Below are 20,074 nucleotides of genomic sequence, written 5' to 3' on the forward strand. Positions count from 1 at the left end.
AATGTGCAAGGGTGCTGAGCAGCTCCCACTCTGTAAATGGGGCATTATAGGGTTCACTGTGGCGTGTAGTGAAAAAGAGGATTTCCCTTTCCATCCGACATTGAGCGTGTGAAAGGCTGGGGGGAGGGGGGGGGGGGGGGGGAGGGGGGTAATTCTCCGACGCAGAGGCTTGAGCATAGTGCTCAGCAATCGTGTTTGCGTTGGTAGATAACACGCCATTGATGTTAATTCCATGGATACCTGATGAGGTCTGGTTCCCAAAAAGACATCTGATCTTCATCCAGACTTGGGAAGGTGACATATGGCACCCAATGTTCAACACATAACTCTCCCAACACTCCTGTTTCTATCGTTTTATAAGCAGACGCATGCACGGAGCTGCTTACAGGCTATTAGGAGCTTTAGGGAAGGGTGCTGTTTATGTCTCTGTACAGCTTGCTGACGCTCTTTAATTACCTCAGCGACTTCCAGTAACCACCAATGGACTGTCTTTCACCGGGGGCACCCCTAGATAACGAGGGATTGCATTTTCCGCCGCAGAAACGATCGTTGTAGTGACCTGCTCAATCAAAACATCGATGGCACCACATGGGGGATATTCAATGGTGGCAGCAGAGCTGAAGGCTTCCCAGCTTGCCTTGTTTAATGTCCATCTAGGTAGGCAACTGTGGGCATGACGCCCGGGGAGAGACAGGAAGATGGGGAAGTGGCCACTACCACACAGGTTGTCATGTGCTTTCCAGTGGATAGATGGGAGAAGGCTAGGGCTGCAGACCGAGACATCAATGGCCAAATATGTGTCATGTGCCACACTAAAATGTGGGGGGCACCTGTATTTAAGAGGCAGAGGTCGAGCTGCAACTAAATTTTTGACCTCCCTACATCGGCCAGTAAGCATGGCGCCACACCACAAGGGGTTATGCGCATTAAAATCTCCCAAAAGTAGAAAAGGTTTAGGGAGTTAATCAATCAGTGCAGCCAATACGTTCAGGGGTACTGCACCATCTGGAGGAAGATCTACATTGCAGACAGTTATTTCCTGTGCCGTCCTTATCCTGACAGCCACAGCTTCAAGAGGGGTTTGAAGGGGCACAGTTCACTACATACTGAGGTCAGGGCATAGACGCAAACTTGACTTGACACTATTACAGTCGCTATGGTTCCTGTAATATCCTTTATAGCTGCGGCGGGCAGGGCTCCACATTGCCAGGAACCAGATTTCCTGGAGGGCAATGCAGAAAGCAGGTGTAAATCTTAACAGTTGTTGTAGCTGAGCCAGGTGGTGGAAAAAACTCCTGCAATCGCACTGGAGAATTACGTGACCGTGAGACTGGGAAGGCATGAAACACTCAATGAGGCAGTCTATGCCTCAGTGTCACTTGCTGCCACCAGATGAGTATCTGTGCAAACGACATCCATTGTGTCTGAGGGCCCAGCAAGATGTAGGTCCTCAGCAGACGGCAAAATCTCCACCACATCCTCAGACACAAAGCTTGTAGGTAGAGCCGGTGTGGGTGCCACCACAGTGCCTTGGTTCTTGAGGGTCTTTTTAGGTTTCTCTCACTACTCCTCAGGTTTGTCCAGCAGGGAGGGCTTCGCTGATTCAGTCTTAGGGACTGAGGAGGACTGAAGCCTTACAACCAGCTACCTGTGGTTGCTTCAGCCACTGGCAGGCGTTAGCTTTGCCACTGGTAGGAACCTGGGAAGGGAGTGACCCAAGGGATCCTTTCCTGGTGAGAAGAGCCGAAAAAGACTTGCACTTCGGCTGAGAAATGGGGACTGATGTCCACCATGGTTGGGGGGGGGGGGGGGTATTGCTCCTGAAGTAGGTTGTGCAGCAGCAACAGGGAGAGACATGCCTCCCCCCCCCCTCCCCCCACCATCGAGGGGACAGGTGGAGTCTGACAGCTCGGATCCAACTGTACGAGGCAGAATGGAAGACGGTAGAACAGTTGTCGTAGTGGCGACATTGGTAGACATCATATACACAGGATGTAGCTTCTCATATTTTCTCTTAGACTGAATGCAGGTCAGTCAGTCCAGGGTATTGTATTCCATTATTTTTCTTTCCTTCTTTCTTTCTTTTTTCTTTCAACTCCTCCAGTCTGGTGAGCAAGGTGAATGGTGCTCTCCACAGCTGACACAGATGGGAAGTAGGGCACTGGGAGTATTGGGATGTGAAGGACACCCAATCCTGGAAGTACAGCGGGAAGACATATGGTCGGACTTCCAGCCCTTAAAGCACCGCATCGGGGGAGGGATATATGGCTTTACATCACAGCGGTAGACCATCACCGTGACCTTTTCAGGTAACATGTCACCTTCGAATGTCAATATGAAGGCACCAACCTGATTATCCCTCAGAACCCTGTGAACGCGCTGGACGAAATGGACACCTCATCACTCTAAATTGGTGTGCAGATCATTGTCAGACTGCAAAAAAAGGTCCCTGAGAAATATGATACCCAGGACAATATTTAAGCTCTTATGGGGTGTGACGGACACAGAAACATCCCCCAGCTTGTCACACGTGAGTAGTGTCTGTGACTGGGCAGAGGATTGCTGAAATGCAGGAGGATCTGTAACGAATTGACGTATGGTGCAGGGAATGGCAATTGAATCTCAATGTAGCCAAGTGTAATGTGCTGTGAATACACAGAAAGAAAGATCCTTTATCATTTAGCTACAATATAGCAGGTCAGCAACTGGAAGCCGTTAACAATTCCATAAATTATCTGGGAGTAGGCATTAGGAGTGATTTAAATGGAATGATCAAATAAAGATGATCGTCGGTAAAGTGGATGCCAGACAGAGTCATTGGGAGAATCCTAAGCAAATGCAATCCAAAAACAAAGGAAGTAGGTTACAGTACACTTGTTCGCCCACTGCTTGAATATTGCTCAGCAGTGTGGGATCTGTACCAGATAGGGTTGATAGAAGAGATAGAGAAGATCCAATGGAGAGCAGCGCGCTTCGTTACAGGATCATTTAGTAATCGCGAAAGCGTTACGGAGATGATACATAAACTCCAGTGGAAGACTTTGCAGGAGAGACGCTCAGTAGCTCGGTACGGACTTTTGTTGAAGTTTCGAGAAAATACCTTCACCAAAGAGTCAAGCAGTATATTGCTCCTTCCTATGTATATCTCGCGAAGAGACCATGAGAATAAAATCAGAGAGACTAGAGCCCACACAGGGGCATACCGACAATTTTTCTTTCCACGAACAATATGAGACTGGAATAGAAGGGAGAACCGAATGAGGTACTCAAGGTACCCTCCCCCACACACCGTCAGATGACTTGCAGAGTATGGGTGTAGATGTAAATGTAGATCTAGACTGACACTGACCGCATTTTGGACAAGCCCTCCATCTCCCCAAACTTGTTCTCTAAATGCTCCACAAAAAACAGATTTCATTGACAAGGAAGATTCCCCATCAACTCTCGTATATATGAGATGCCGGGATACCAATTTGGGGCGTGTTTTGTAACAATGAAGTTAGCCGTTGATCGCTTAAGAGACTGCTGCTGTTTGACCACCGGCAAGTAGGTTGTGCATGAGCAACAGGAAGTTTCTGCCCTCAGCTTGAGATGCACTAACTATGATGCAATGAAATTGTCTGATTTTTAGATCTATCTGAAGAATTTAATGAACAAAACACAAGAAGGAGACCAATTTAATTCAACTAAGCCCTGAAGTGTAATATCTTCATTCGTTGCCTAACTGGCATTAAACCTATTAACTTCAATAATCAAATTCTCTCACTTTCCAAATCAAGAAATTGGAAGTGCAGAAATTTGGATGCTTTCTGCACAAACGTCAAATAAGCCAGAGAAGATACTTGAAACCATTATCTACGGGGCTTTTAAATACCAACATGGGTACTGGTTGAACATTAAGAATTCCTATCCTTTCCTGTAACAGAAATTTAAGTTGCTCATTTTAGCTTTTCCATCTAACTGCTTAGTAGTGAGGGACTTCACACGGTGCAACTCCTCCTGAGAAAAGGATTAACAACCAGTCACCACCACCTTTATTTAAATTTCATTGCATTCCATTTTCTTTTTACATTCCATGCTCCTATCAGATAGTAACTACTGTTTGAATTACTCATTTGTTCCAAAAAGTCTTTTCCCTATCAGAACTAACTAACTAACACTCTCTCACTCTCTCTCTCTCTCTCTCTCTCTCTCTCTCTCTCTCTCTCTCTCTCTCTCTCTCTCTCTCTCTCTCTCTTTTTCTCTGTCTGTCTGTCTGTACAAAATCTCAATATATGTTTAGATTTGTTTAAATGATGGCATTTTCTAGTTGCTACTTCTGCTTGTAAAAGTTTTGCCCCTCGTGCCACAGATTATATACTATAAAAAGTTAATAAGTTTACATTTTACACTGTTTCCCTAAGTCACTCGAGGCAAAAGACATGGCAATTCCATTGGAAATGCCATAGCCAATTCTTGTGCAACCTCAGATATGTAATACGTGTAAAATTTAGAAATTCACATAACCAATAAATAGACACTGTTGGAATTTAAAAAGTTCCAAAGCACCAAGGACAACAAAAATGGTTTTCAAGTTGTCATCGCTCTTGTGGAAGAGGATTATTCAAGCCGAGGACCAAACTGCTGGTCTCAAGCAAAGCATTATTACCTAAAAATTCTGAGTACTTCAAGTACTAGTTTACCAAATCTAAATTTCAGTAGTATAATTATGAGGTTTCTAGATATACATAGAAACTTCACTAATGTAGTTGTTCGCAACAAACTATGCTGGATATTTTTGTACTTTTACAAAACCGTCTGCATGTTCTGATGAGCATGGGTGCCTATGGTTGTGTATAGATTGCACCAGCGGTAACCCAACACACAATGGCAACAGTGGCACTACTAAAAGTAACACACTTAACAGTGTGTTTGTTCCCTTCTTATTTTATTGATTTTACTTGTTGACTTTTGGACTGTCATTTCATATAATTACCACACATTACTTTATGCATACATGTTTAATACTTACTTTTCTCTGCTCGAAATACAGAGATGCTTCTGCCTCAAATACAAAAATAAGAGCAGATCTGTACAATTATGTGATAGGTTTGTGCTAGTGCTTGAATTTCTGGAATTCCACTGAAGCAATTAGGTTCACATCTTCTAAATACCCTCATCCAGGGTGTGACAGTTTTTGGGCACATAAAGAAGCAGCCAGGTGTGGTGTTCAACCTTGCTGTTCCCACGAAGTGGTGGTGCGAGACAGGTAACTGACCAGGTTTGTAGGTTAGGTTTAGGGAAAGTGCCAACACCTCAGAAAGACAACATGATAGTTGAACCTGCATGGAACGTGTGTTTTTTTAATGCCTCCCAACACTAGAATGTGACCATTTCCTCAATTATCACAAACAGTTCACATCTGCTATGGGATGCTCCCCTTGGCCTATGGGCTTCTAAGAAAGAAGCCCTCTCTAATGATCACAAACTTTACAGGCTTGCCTTTGCTGAACTGAATGTAGATTGCGACTGGCAAATAGTCATCTTAGCTGTGACAATATTTAGCTCAAAGAATGAGAGTCCAGTGATGGTCTTCAGGCAACAGAGAGCATGTTACAGCTCATAGTATGTGATGCAACGTTTTCGTGTTGACTGCATTCTCGTGCTGGGGGTAGATGTCATCAGATACGACAGAACGAAATCGTTGTACTTTAAATTTCATTTACTGAATTTGTGTTGCTTGTCACTTAATACATTTACATTTGAAAAACCACAAACATGTCAATTTGAATCTAAACTGAAATGGTGTCCTAATATAAGACAGAGGCAGAAAATATTTGATATCAACAAATATAAGAACAGGTAAACCCTAAATTAATAATATTCCGTTTCTTACTGCGCGTCTAACACTTTCTGCATTTATTGAGCAAAAGAAGTGCCGACATGGCATACAACAGTTCTTTTCCAAGTTAACATTCTCTGGGAGCCTAAGGACAGCATTACATCCTATGTGCAGATTTCTCTCTGGTTAATTTCAGACAAATGACCACTACAGAAAATGCATTCAGTGCTACCTCTTTCAGGTTGCAGACTCATTCTCCTCAGTTGAATCTGTATTAGACTCCAAGTGACTGGAAGATTATATTTCCTGTGTTCATCTCTTTCATTTTCAAGAACAAAACTATCACTTCTGTCACCTTTGATTCCGCTACAGCTTCCTTCTCTATGAAAGGTTTCATTACCAAGTTTCAAATTAACTTTTTTCTGCTGGATCTGCTTTCCCATGCTGTCTGCTACTTCAGTGAATAGTTTTACGCCTATTGACAAAACTTTCTCTTCGGCAACTTAATTTGAGCAAGGGGGTTTTGTTGTTTATATATACATTGGTAGTGCTACCAATCACCTGCTCACCACGATGACCGGCCATTGCTGAAATGTGGCCCACAGTAGGGTGAACCACTCTGTGGCACAACACACAACTGCAAATAACATGCTCAATTTCAGTGGCTACTTCACAATACAGGCCATCTGGTTCCTCCCCTCCACCACCAGCTTTTCTGCACTATGCAGATGGGAGTTGACTAACAGTCTGCACTCCCGTAATTATCAAGGCCTCAACCTATATTAACATACTGGTTCCGCATCCTCCACCCAACAGTTCCCAACCCCTCTGTCCTATCACCTCATCTGCATTCTCATTTCCCATCCTCTCTGTTTGCTGCCCTCTGCCAACACACCTGCCCATCTTTCCTCATTCCTCTCTTCTTTTGCTCCTTCCCTGCCCACAACCTCTTGAGGCTTCCATCCCAAGTGACAGCTAGTTTCTGGCCTAAGCTGCTGGAGTTGGTAATCTCTTTTGCTGATCGAGGCTATAGCCAAACACAAAGTAAGTGTCTTAATTGTGCCTGTCTGCAACTTCACGTTTTCTTTATATTAGTCGTCTATCTTTTCCTACATTGTTAAAATACACTCTGACAATTCTGATGAGCTTACAAGAAAAAGTGTAAAAAGAGTACTACCAATGTGAAAAGACATTCTGTTGATGCAAGGAGAAGCAACATTTTATAAACAATGGATGCTGTCTTAAGGGATGATGAAAGTTGGCTTTGGTGTTATTTTTTTATTTTATTTTATTTATTTATTTATTTATTTTTTTTTCATTTTGATTCTGTGCTAAGCATTATTCTGAGCAGATCAATGAGCACTGTGTAAGAAGGTCTGTAGATGGAATAATTTAAAATATATGTATTAAATGATTCATTTTTGCTATTTCAGAAGTACCATGGAAACCCTCCATGTAAAATATTCAACCAAGTTCAAAGGTTAATTTTGGCCATTTCATAATTAGCACTTGTGCAACAATGTCACATTATTACATGCACAATCCTATTTCCACTAAATAATGGGCTGGGTGCTTAGTAATAAATAATTTTAATTTGAATTGATAATTTAGATATTCTTAATAAAAGACAACTTGAGATTTCACTCCTCAGTACGGCTATGCTTGAATAATGACTTTGGCCTAGATTGCTCACTAAGTAATTGAAAAGCAATGCGTTAGAAATTATTTATCAGAATAAGATTTTCAGTAGGCTTCTAGCTTTTGTTCTTAGTATTGAGATCACATAAAATACATAATTGTTCAGACTACAAAATGAAGGATGCTTTACCCCTCCCTCTGTGCTATCACTACCTCTCTATTCAAGTCCTCTCACCCTCATTCTGTGCCACCCTCAGTCAATGCAACTGCCCATATTTCCCCTTCCTTGTTAGTCTTTTACCACCACCACCACCACCACCACCACCACCACCACCACCACCACCACCACAGCCCCTCCTGCACCCCACCTCCCTGCCTCACAGCCTCTTGCTGCTACACCTGTCAATCTCGTCATGCCTCCACGAAATCCCTGCACACTCCGTGAGACACTGCTCTTCTCTCCCCACATCCGTGCCATGCTACCACTTCTACCTTCACCACCCTACACCAGACTGCTACTTTCATTCAATGTGACAGCTGCATTCTGGTCTGAGCAGCCGTGTGTGTGTGTGTGTGTGTGTGTGTGTGTGTGTGTGTGTGTGTGTGTGTGTGTGTGTGTGTGTGTGTTTTTCACTTTTCTGAAGAAGGCTAAATGTGTGACAGTCTTTTCATTGTTTTTCTTTATTTTGTGTGTCCTGAACTAATAATTAAATGCCCTTCCCAATATTGCTACGATGGATAAAAAGTAAAACACGGTCGACAGCCTGCACGTTGTCTGCTAAAAGGGCTGATAACTGACGGCGAACACAAATGAGAACGTACATAATTTTTTTTAAAAAAAAAAAGAGGGGGTGGGGGGGCACTCCACCAGGAAATGGCGGACTGTGAAAGGTTGAGGGCAATGAGCGTAAAATAGAAGGGGGAACACCAATAAAAACAAATGATGGCTAAAAAGACAGTGCTCAATACACAACCTAGCTAAAATTATCTCCTCATGGCAAAAGGACCGATAGGACGTCGTCCAAACCTCAGAGAGGCTTAATAACCCAGAGCTTGTTCCCGTGAAGGGAGGGCCAGTGGTGATGTCAAAGGGACACCACCTACTGTTGTTGTTGTTGTGGTCTTCAGTCCTGAGACTGGTTTGATGCAGCTCTCCATGCTACTCTATCCTGTGCAAGCTTTCTCATCTCCCAGTACCTACTGCAACCTACATCCTTCTGAATCTGCTTAGTGTATTCATCTCTTGGTCTCCCTCTACGATTTTTACCCTCCACGCTGCCCTCCAATACTAAATTTGTGATCCCTTGATGCCTCAGAACATGTCCTACCAACCGATCCCTTCTTCTGGTCAAGTTGTGCCACAAACTTCTCTTCTCCCCAATCCTATTCAATACTTCCTCATTAGTTATGTGATCTACCCATCTAATCTTCAGCATTCTTCTGTAGCACCACATTTCGAAAGATTCTATTCTCTTCTTGTCCAAACTATTTATCATCCATGTTTCACTTCCATACATGGCTACACTCCATACGAATACTTTCAGAAATGACTTCCTGACACGTAAATCAATACTGGATGTTAACAAATTTCTCTTCTTCAGAAACGCTTTCCTTGCCATTGCCAGCCTACATTTTATATCCTCTCTACTTCGACCATCATCAGTTATTTTGCTCCCCAAATAGCAAAACTCCTTTACTACTTTAAGTGCCTCATTTCCTAATCTAATTCCCTCAGCATCACCCGACTTAATTAGACTACATTCCATTATCCTTGTTTTGCTTTTGTTGATGTTCATCTTATATCCTCCTTTCAAGACACTGTCCATTCCATTCAACTGCTCTTCCAAGTCCTTTGCTGTCTCTGACAGAATTACAATGTCATCGGCGAATCTCAAAGTTTTTATTTCTTCTCCATGAATTTTAATACCTACTCCGAATTTTTCTTTTGTTTCCTTTACTGCTTGCTCAATATACAGATTGAACAACATCGGGGACAGACTACAACCCTGTCTTACTCCCTTCCCAACCACTGCTTCCCTTTCATGTCCCTCGACTCTTATAACTGCCATCTGATTTCTGTACAAATTGTAAATAGCCTTTCGCTCCCTGTATTTTACCCCTGCCACCTTTAGAATTTTAAAGAGAGTATTCCAGTCAACATTGTCAAAAGCTTTCTCCAAGTCTACAAATGCTAGAAACGTAGGTTTGTCTTTCCTTAATCTTTCTTCTAAGATAAGTCGTAAGGTCAGTATTGCCTCACGTGTTCCAGTGTTTCTACGGAATCCAAACTGATCTTCCCCGAGGTTGGCTTCTACTAGTTTTTCCATTCGTCTGTAAAGAATTCCTGTTAGTATTTTGCAGTTGTGACTTATTAAGCTGATAGTTCGGTAATTTTCACATCTGTCAACACCTGCTTTCTTTGGGATTGGAATTATTATATTCTTCTTGAAGTCTGAGGGTATTTCGCCTGTTTCATACATCTTGCTCACCAGATGGTAGAGTTTTGTCAGGACTGGCTCTCCCACGGCCGTCAGAAGTTCCAATGGAATATTGTCTACGCCGGGGGCCTTGTTTCGACTCAGGTCTTTCAGTGCTCTGTCAAACTCTTCACGCAGTATCATATCTCCCATTTCATCTTCATCTACATCCTCTTCCATTTCCATAATATTGTCCTCAAGTACATCGCCCTTGTATAGACCCTCTATATACTCCTTCCACCTTTCTGCTTTCCCTTCTTTGCTTAGAACTGGGTTTCCATCTGAGCTCTTGATATTCATACAAGTCGTTCTCTTATCTCCAAAGGTCTCTTTAATTTTCCTATAGGCGGTATCTATCTTACCCCTAGTGAGATAGGCCTCTACATCCTTACATTTGTCCTCTAGCCATCCCTGCTTAGCCATTTTGCACTTCCTGTCGATCTCATTTTTGAGACGTTTGTATTCCTTTTTGCCTGTTTCACTTACTGCATTTTTATATTTTCTCCTTTCATCAATTAAATTCAATATTTCTTCTGTTACCCAAGGATTTCTACTAGCCCTCGTCTTTTTACCTACTTGATCCTCTGCTGCCTTCACTACTTCATCCCTCAAAGCTACCCATTCTTCTTCTACTGTATTTATTTCCCCCATCCCTGTCAATTGCTCCCTTATGCTCTCCCTGAATCTCTGTACAACCTCTGGTTCTTTTAGTTTATCCAGGTCCCATCTCCTTAAATTCCCACCTTTTTGCAGTTTCTTCAGTTTTAATCTACAGGTCATAACCAATAGATTGTGGTCAGAGTCCACATCTGCCCCTGGAAATGTCTTACAATTTAAAACCTGGTTCCTAAATCTCTGTCTTACCATTATATAATCTATCTGATACCTTTTAGTATCTCCAGGGTTCTTCCATGTATACAACCTTCTTTCATGATTCTTAAACCAAGTGTTAGTTATGATTATGTTGTGCTCTGTGCAAAATTCGACCAGGTGGCTTCCTCTTTCATTTCTGTCCCCCAATCCATATTCACCTACTATGTTTCCTTCTCTCCCATTTCCTACACTCGAATTCCAGTCACCCATGACTATTAAATTTTCGTCTCCCTTCACAATCTGAATAATTTCTTTTATTTCATCATACATTTCTTCAATTTCTTCGTCATCTGCAGAGCTAGTTGGCATATAAACTTGTACTACTGTAGTAGGCGTGGGCTTCGTATCTATCTTGGCCACAATAATGCGTTCACTATGCTGTTTGTAGTAGCTTACCCGCATTCCTATTTTCCTATTCATTATTAAACCTACTCCTGCATTACCCCTATTTGATTCTGTGTTTATAACCCTGTAGTCACCTGACCAGAAGTCTTGTTCCTCCTGCCACCGAACTTCACTAATTCCCACTATATCTAACTTCAACCTATCCATTTCCCTTTTTAAATTTTCTAACCTACCTGCCCGATTAAGGGATCTGACATTCCACGCTCTGATCCGTAGAACGCCAGTTTTCTTTTTCCTGATAACGACATCATCTTGAGTAGTCCCCGCCCGGAGATCCGAATGGGGGACTATTTTACCTCCGGAATATTTTACCCAAGAGGACGCCATCATCATGTAATCATACAGTAAAGCTGCATGCCCTCGGGAAAAATTACGGCTGTAGTTTCCCCTTGCTTTCAGCCGTTCGCAGTACCAGCACAGCAAGGCCGTTTTGGTTATTGTTACAAGGCCAGATCAGTCAATCATCCAGACTGTTGCCCTTGCAACTACTGAAAAGGCTGCTGCCCCTCTTCAGGAACCACACGTTTGTCTGGCCTCTCAACAGATACCCCTCCGTTGTGGTTGCACCTACGGTACGGCTATCTGTATCGCTGAGGCACGCAAGCCTCCCCACCAACGGCAAGGTCCATGGTTCATGGGGGCGCGTTTGTCTGGCCTCTCAACAGATACCCCTCCGTTGTGGTTGCACCTACGGTACGGCTATCTACCTACTGACAGACGGCAACTCTGAGATTATATGAGGGAATATAGGAACTAGTGGGCTGAGGTACAACGATTGCAGCAGCCTTGGCAGCAACGTTGGTGGTCTTGTTTCTTGTCAGACCAATGTGATCAGGAACCCATATAAACAACACAATGAGCCAATCAAGAGTGAGCAAGTGACAGTTTTCCTGGACCCGTTGCACTACATGATTGACAGTGTACAGCACACAGAGGCTATGAAGGGCACAGAGTCAAGAGCAGACGACACAATTGAAAAGCCTGAGTCACTGTATGTACTGTGTGGTCTGATACAGGGTGAAGAGATATGTCGTAAATACTGAGCAGTGTTCCGGAAGCTGATATCGAAAAAACATTGATGACAATGATGAAAGCACACCTGGCACCACAGTCAGTCCGAGAACCATTAGTGTACACAAAAGGTACTATGGTGAAGTTCCGTGTGAAGGTTGTGAAACGGAAGGCAATTGAGCAAAGCTGGAGTAGTGTCCTTAGGAAGTGAAGGAGGGCCAAGTTGAAAACTGGTCGCCACACGAAGCCAAAGTGGTGAAGGGCTCACACCCATTGTGAAATTTGCAGGTAGTGTGAAGTTAAGCTGTCTGAGCAAGAGCCGAGAGCAAACTCCAGGAGGTAACAGAAGAGGGACGTGCCCCACACTGGCAATCAAAGGAGTCCTCAAAGGAGGAGGCATAGAATTGGTGGCCACACATGGCAGACAAACGGCATGCATACCTGCTGAGGAGAAAGTCACTGTGGTAGGACAGCAGTAGTTCAGAAGCTTCTGCATACTGACTCAAGTGGGGCTGTGTAAAAGACAACAGAGGCCAAACAGATGCCACAGTGGTGGATAGTATTGAGAAGGCATATGAGGGAGGGTCAAGGATATGCATTGTAGGCTTTCTCCAAATTGAGAAACAAGGCCACAGTCAGATTTCTGCAGGAAACCATTCATTATGTGGGTGGACAAAACGATAAGGTCAACTGCAGAATGGCATGCTTTAAATCCACATCGTACAGTGGTTAGAAAACTGCAAGACTCGAGCCACCATATCAGCCGGACAAGAATGATATGTTCCACCACCTTGCAAAGACAGCAGCTTCATGACAACATCTGGTAAACATGCCCTCGGTCTGGATGCAGTTGTACATATGAAGCACAAAGTGCTTGCACACAAGAGAAAGGCACTCCAACATCTGAATGTTAACATTGTCTGACCCTGGGCTGGAGAATCAGGATGAAGTGAGCTCATGATGTATCTCCCTCATAGTGAAGGCCGCATTGTAGCATTCACTATTCTGGTAAGAGAAGAGTATCGTCCGAGCTTCCTCCACTTGTTTCCAATGGAGAAAAGTAGGGCGATAGTGAGAGGAGCTCCAAATCTCTGCAAAATGGTGGTCCAGGGGGTTGCGGATAGCAATAGGGTCCACTATGACATTATCTGTTACTTTAAGGCTGGAAATTGGGGAATGGAGAGCCGTCACAGGTTGACCCACATGATGGAAGAGGGAGCAGAACTGTTAAAAGAACTAATTAATGAAATCCAGCTAACTTTTTTGCTATCCCAAAGCTTGTGAGGACACTGAGCACACAACTGTTTATCATGAATGCAGTTTACTTTGTAAGATGACTGTTAAAAACACAGAGAGAGTGTCTCCGTGCACGAAGGGCATCACAGCTGGCCTCAGTCCACAAAGAGACCGGGACACAACGCACTAATGAAGCAGTGCAAGGAATGGAACATTCTGCAGCAGTAGAGATAATGTTTGTAAGATATTAAACATGGTCATCCTAACGGGGGAAATTATGTTCCTCAAAGATCGCCAGGGAGGAGTAAAGTCTCCAGTCGCCCTTAGAAAGCTGTCATTTGGGTGTACACATAGATGGGGTAGGAGTCAGCAATCAAATGGCACACGGGAAGGGGTCGCTTGAGTGTGTGTGAGAGAGAATGGACCACTCGAGACGATGGGCCAGCTGGGCAGTGCAGAAGGATAGGTCTGAGTGGAGTCTGAAAGGAACATGGATGCTCCCGCATTAAGGTGGATGAGGTTAAGGGGATTGGAAGGTCAACCAAGAAGGTACCTCTCTGACATGTTCTGAGCGAGCCCCAAAGGGGACGGTGTGCATTAAGGCACCAAGCAGCAGAAAGGAGTGAGGGAGTTGCCTAACAAGCTGGAGGAAGTCTGCCCTGGTGACACCGAATGATGCAGGCATCTAAACAGTACAAAAGGAAAATTGTCAAGTGAGGAAGAAAAATGCGGACTGCAACAGCTTGGAGCTGGTAGTCCAGCAGATGCATTGACTATGACCAGCAATCTGGATGAGCAGCACGATTCCCCATGAAATGGAGTGCCATCCTCAGGGAGAAGGTCAAAGCACACTGGGAAGAAATGAGAGATCTCAAAATGGTCGTGAGGATGCAATTTTGTTTCCTGGAGACAGAGTAAAGTGGACACTGCGATTATAAGAGCAGCTGCAAGTCCTCTTTGTTGGATCAAAGGCCATGAATGTTCCATTGGAGGAGAGTCATGAAGAGGAAAAAAATAAAGGTGTGTCACATTGGCAGATGTCTAGTGCCAACCTTCGAAGACTCGCTGCTACAGGGCACAGAGGCAGGAGGATCCTGCTCCATGAGGTTGACAGAGGCATCAGCATTCACTTTCTGTTGCTCTGCAGAAAAATGGTTGGTGGTGCACACCGGCAACACGGTGGTTGGTCGGGTGAGGGTATCACATGGCAACACCGTCTAAGAGGGTCTCTTAGTCACCTTAAGGGAAGACCGCTTCCATCTGTTTAGCTTCTTGGAGCCTTTCTTGTTGGCAGAGGAACATTCAAACATTTGTTGGCTGGAGGGATGTAGAAAGTCTTTGCAGGAATATTCCTTCTGTCCTTTTCCAATCGGTAGGACAGGTGACTTCACTCTGTGAGGCGGAAGTTTAGTGGCTTATTGCAGAGCTGAATAAGGAGATGGGGATGCTGCCATGAAGCTGCACAATTTCACAAACATGGTGCTAAATTTGAGGTGACGTGTCTGCATGGCCACGTTCCTCATGGAGCGAGATGTAGCCAGAACAGTACTGTAAGCACCAGAAAGTAGAATGCAGGGTTTGGGACTAGCCAATAACTTGTGAGCGACCACATAAGGCATTTTTTCCTTTACCTGTATCTCCTGGACAGCCCACTCATCAAAATACACAGGCCAATCTTGAGAGGGGGCGGCATGGTCACCATTGCAGTTGATACAGCAGGAAGCAGGAGGCGGACGATCGCCCTCGTACGCATCCCTACCACAGGTTACACATTTGGCCGGGTGTTGTCAAGACATTCGAGTGTGGTTGAAATGATGACACTGATAGCAGCACATTGGTTTTGGACTGTATGGCTGGACTGTTAAAACTTCACGGAGTGCTTTGATCTTGGACACACTATCAAAGGTAAGAAAAAGAGTGTCTGTGCACTGAGGATGCATCTATCTTTTTCATCACCCAATGGATGGCAATCTTGACACGAACAGGACAGCAAAGCAACAAGCAGTAGTTGTGCTTGAGAATCAGAAATCGTCCCCAAAAGTGAAATGCCATTGCGTGAATGAGAGCAGGATTTCACAGGGCCGGCAATTGCATAGACACCTTTTTGAATTTTGAAACTGATTTACTATAGCAAAGGACTGGCCATCTTCACTAAGACTGGCACATTGCGAGAAAATGCTGATGATTGCTAGCCTCTCCAATGGTGTGCTCCTTCCAACGGAGAGCTCCCCCCTAAGAGGACACACCCACCTTAGATGACAGCTCACACCTCCCTAACACTTGACAGAGGGACCAATCGGCAATTTAGGGAGGTAGCAGCTCAGGCAATCGTCTATCCCTGGGCCTGACCTTTACCAGTGGGTAGGTGTGAACCCTAACTGTCAACCCAGGGCCAGGAATTACACTTTATCCAGTCATGTTACATGTAGGTGCGTCAGCTGGCCTTCAGGAACACACAGGGAGTAAGAAGAAAGAGGAACCACAAACACCAAAGCGGAGGAAGGACAGGTGAATTGGAACGAAAAAAAAAAGAAGCAATGAAAGACAGTGGAGAGACTGTTCCAAATCAGTGACTGAATATGCAAAACACATTTTCAACAACATCCCAGACATGTTCCCAAGAGAGGGGAAAAAGAACAACAAGAGGATAGACAAGCACCACAGGAGGGAAAAGATGCTGTGAAGGCTGGAGCCTCGTGGTAGTCAAGCTTGAACCTGCCAAACAGCAGTGAGCCCACTTGGGGCATTGTTTCATCGTGCCTGTCTGCAACCCAACATGTCATCTTTACGGTGTGTAGTAATCCATCCTTTTCTTAATACTGTTGATTTTCCAACCTGAAGCTTTCATTGGTTAACATTTGAATTTGTGTCAGACATCAAAGAATCTCCCTTCTTCAGAAACTCTTTTCTTGCAAAAAGTCAGTTGGCATTTTTGATATCTTCTTCACTTCATCCATCGTCAGTCATTTTGCTGTCCAAATAGCAAAATTCACACTCCTTTTATCATCTCATTTCCTAATCTAAGTCCTCACTATCATCTGGTTTCATTCAACTACATTCAGTTGCCCTTGTTTTACTTTTGAGGTGTTCATCTTATGATCTCTCTTCAAGATGCTATCCATTCTAGTCAACTGCAATTCCAAGTTGTTTGTCTTGTCTGTTGGAGTTGAATGCTGTCAGCAAACAAAGTTTTCAATTTTTCTCCTTTAATTCACTTTTCAATTTCACTGAATAACACTGGGGATATGTTACAACCCTCTCTCACTCCCTTCTCAACAACTGCTCCCATTTAAATTTCTTTGACAGATTTATAACAGCAGTCTGGCTTCTGTAGAGACTGAATAACTTTTTATTCCCCATATTTTTATCCCTGATGCCTCACAAATTTCAGAGTATAGTCCATTCAACATTTTATAAACCTTTCAATAAATCAATGTAAAGAACATCTTAGGATCAGAAGTGTCTCTCGTGTACCTAGATTTCTCCACAATTAACTGATTTTCCCCTGTTTTTACATTCTTCTGTAAATTATTCATATGCCAGTATTTTTAAGACCATGACTTATTAAACTTATGGTTTGATACCATTCACGTCTGTCAGCACATGCCTTCTTCGTAATTGGAATTATTACATTCTTCCAAAACCCTGAGGGTATCACTTGGCTAATATATCTAGCACACCAGGTGGAATACTTATCTCTAGTTTCTAGTTGATGCAATGAAAGGCATCTAATCCCAAATGCAGAAATAACATAAGTTAATGCAGATGAGTAGGAAGAACAGTCCCTCAATGTTTGAACACAACATTAGTAGCGCACTGCTTGACAGGGTCATGTCAAATACCTATGTGTGATGTTGCAAACCATACAAAATGGAATGTTGTGGAGGCTCAATGGGCGACTTCAGTTTATTGAGAGATTTTTAGGCAAGTGTGGCTCTACTATAAACAAAGGGACACTACTGCAATCCATTCTTGGGTACTGCTCAAATGTTCGGTATTCCCACTAGGGCAGATTATAGCAACACATTTAAGCAATTAAGAGGTTCGCTGCTAGATTTGTACAGACAGGTTCGATCAAAATGCAAGTATTATAAATATGCTTTGGGAACATAAATGGGAATCCCTGGAGGAAAGGCGACATTCTTTTCAAGGATCGCTACTGAGAAAATTTAAGAGATCTAGCATTTGAAGCTGAATCCAGAATGTTTCTACTGCTAATAACCTACATTTCACATAAGCTAAGAGAAATCTGAGCTTTTATGGAGGCATAAAGACATTCATTTTTCCCTCCCTCTATTTTTGGGAGGAACAGGAAAGGAAATGACTAGTAAAAACACAAGTATCCTCAGCCATGTACAATATGGTGGCTTGTGGAGTATGTCTATAGATATGTTGATACCACTTTTCGTTAGTTTTTGCAATTTTCGCTATGTATATTAGTATACCTTTTTGGTTTCTTGTGTGCTATCCATTTTGAGATTTATGTATCAGACTTGAGTCTGAGCTATATAGGGAAAGATTTTTCAGTACCAGTTACAGCTCTTTTGCTCTTATTGTGTGGTTTTTCCCTTTAACCATTTTTTTCTTGTTTGTGTGACTGTTGCATTTTGCATATTTTACTATTAATGTGATTTTGCAGTTTTGTTGGATTTCAGTTTGTTCCTAAATAAAACCCCACTTTCCCAGGGTGGTTCCATTAGCTTCAATATTTGTTATTAGGGATTCGTAAAATTCTGTACTTGTTTATACTTTTGCAACATGGAAATGTTTAAGGTTATTGTCTGTCAGCTTGATATCATGTTTAGGTTGCATCTTAGCACTTGGCATGATGTCACTGGTCAAGACTGTTGGTATCTTGCATCTTGTATCCTGTCAATGAAGTTGAAGGGAAATTTTACGTCCACTTCTAATATCCACCTTGTGGATAGCCAATATCTGTACTGTGTTCCAATCACTGAATGATGCATTTGCTGTATGGATGTTGGCCTATGGTATTTTACGGTTTAAAAGGGAGCTAAATAAGTTGCAAACTATTTATGGAATCTGGCAGGGATTCCATTGAGCCTATAACTTTCTGATAATTGCATTGTTTCTCAATGACATTGATACTAATATCAGCATCACTCATATTTGCAGCCGTACGAGAATTAAACTGGATAAGAACTTCTGCACCTTTCTTAAAAAAGAAAACCGAGTTTAGCATTTATGCTTTTACTTTGCTACACTCAGTTTCAATTTTTGTGCCACTGACAGCACTTACACACGACCAAAATTTCTTTGGGTGTTGAAATATCTTCCAGTACGATTCAGCTACAGTAGTCATTAACAGCTTCACTCATTGCTCTCTTGACAAGAAAACACTTCTATCTACTCCCATGCTTCATTTTATGTCTATTATACAGTAGTAGTAGTAGTAGTAGTAGTATAATAACCAGTTTCACGATTTGAGCTACAGTTCCTTCATATGACCCTGGCAATAGCTAAGCTTGTGAGTTCCTTGTCTGAATATGTAAATCTTGCTATTCGTTTTAGCTGCCTTTTGTATCTCAGTAACTATTGCTGCCACAACTCCCTTCATGGTGATTGATACCACTTTCTATGTAGACAACCCCCGATCTTTCAGGTCTATATGATGCCATAATATCTAATGACTGGAATGTGATGGTGACCTTCCCCTGCAACCTTTACTCTGATGACCAGGCTCTGTAGTATTGACTGAAGCCTAAGTTAGTTTGGAAGGTGACATTTTGCTTGCAAGTTAGCACAATTTTGAATGCGAATGTGAAATATAACTTGTGGGAACAGATTAATGTTTAGTGCAGCCCTACTTTATGTTCACATCATTTCACATACTTTTCATTATAAAAACTGCAACTGCAAGGTAAATTCAGAAAACCTATATTAGATTATGGACATGACCGACAAGTATTTTGGTGCACATTATGTACATTTATCACATATGACCAATGACAAATAATAAAGGGTTCACTGTAATAATGATCCAATACATTTGCATCATGTGTGCACGTCTAAACCATTTGCTAAATGAAGATTTATAGAGAATGTTAGTCTTACTTCACAGAATGTGACGTAGCCTACATATAAATGTGACAGGGGGGGGGGGGGGGGGGGGGGAAATCAACAAACATGGGAAACAAGACGCGCCTCAAACACAAAGCACAGAAAATGACAAGATACAACTTTTACTGAACCACAGATGTTCCTGCACAGCTGTATGAAAGTGAGTCATACATAAAAAACATAGGTAGCAAAAATGAGATTTCAAAGGGCAGTTAGAGGATGTAATATAGTGTAGAAAATTTAGAGAAGGAATGGATTCAAAGTTTATGAACTGGGATTGAAATAACATGAAAACAGAATAAAATGGAACTAAGAGATTAATAGGATGAGTAACAAGAGAGTACCTTTCAAAAATCATTAGGCCCCTACATACAAACTTGAATGGAGAAGAAGTCAGGGAAGACCAAGGAAAACATGAGTTTCATGACAAGCCGATGAGTAATTGTTTAAGTGTAGAAGAAAAGAAGAAAAATAAAGCCAAACTCGACAGCAAAAAGCACAATGCAATTCATTACAAATGGAGAAGGGGGAA

General features: G+C 42.7%; 1 protein-coding gene across 6 annotated transcripts in view; it reads right to left on the minus strand.

The window, feature by feature from the left end:
* LOC126419041 (RILP-like protein homolog) overlaps positions 1-20,074 on the minus strand; it is a 173,488-nt gene that overhangs the window by 152,440 nt on the left and 974 nt on the right. The gene's annotated exons all lie outside the window — the stretch shown is intronic.

Source organism: Schistocerca serialis, chromosome 9 (genome assembly GCF_023864345.2).
Source record: "Schistocerca serialis cubense isolate TAMUIC-IGC-003099 chromosome 9, iqSchSeri2.2, whole genome shotgun sequence".
Taxonomy (NCBI): domain Eukaryota; kingdom Metazoa; phylum Arthropoda; class Insecta; order Orthoptera; family Acrididae; genus Schistocerca; species Schistocerca serialis.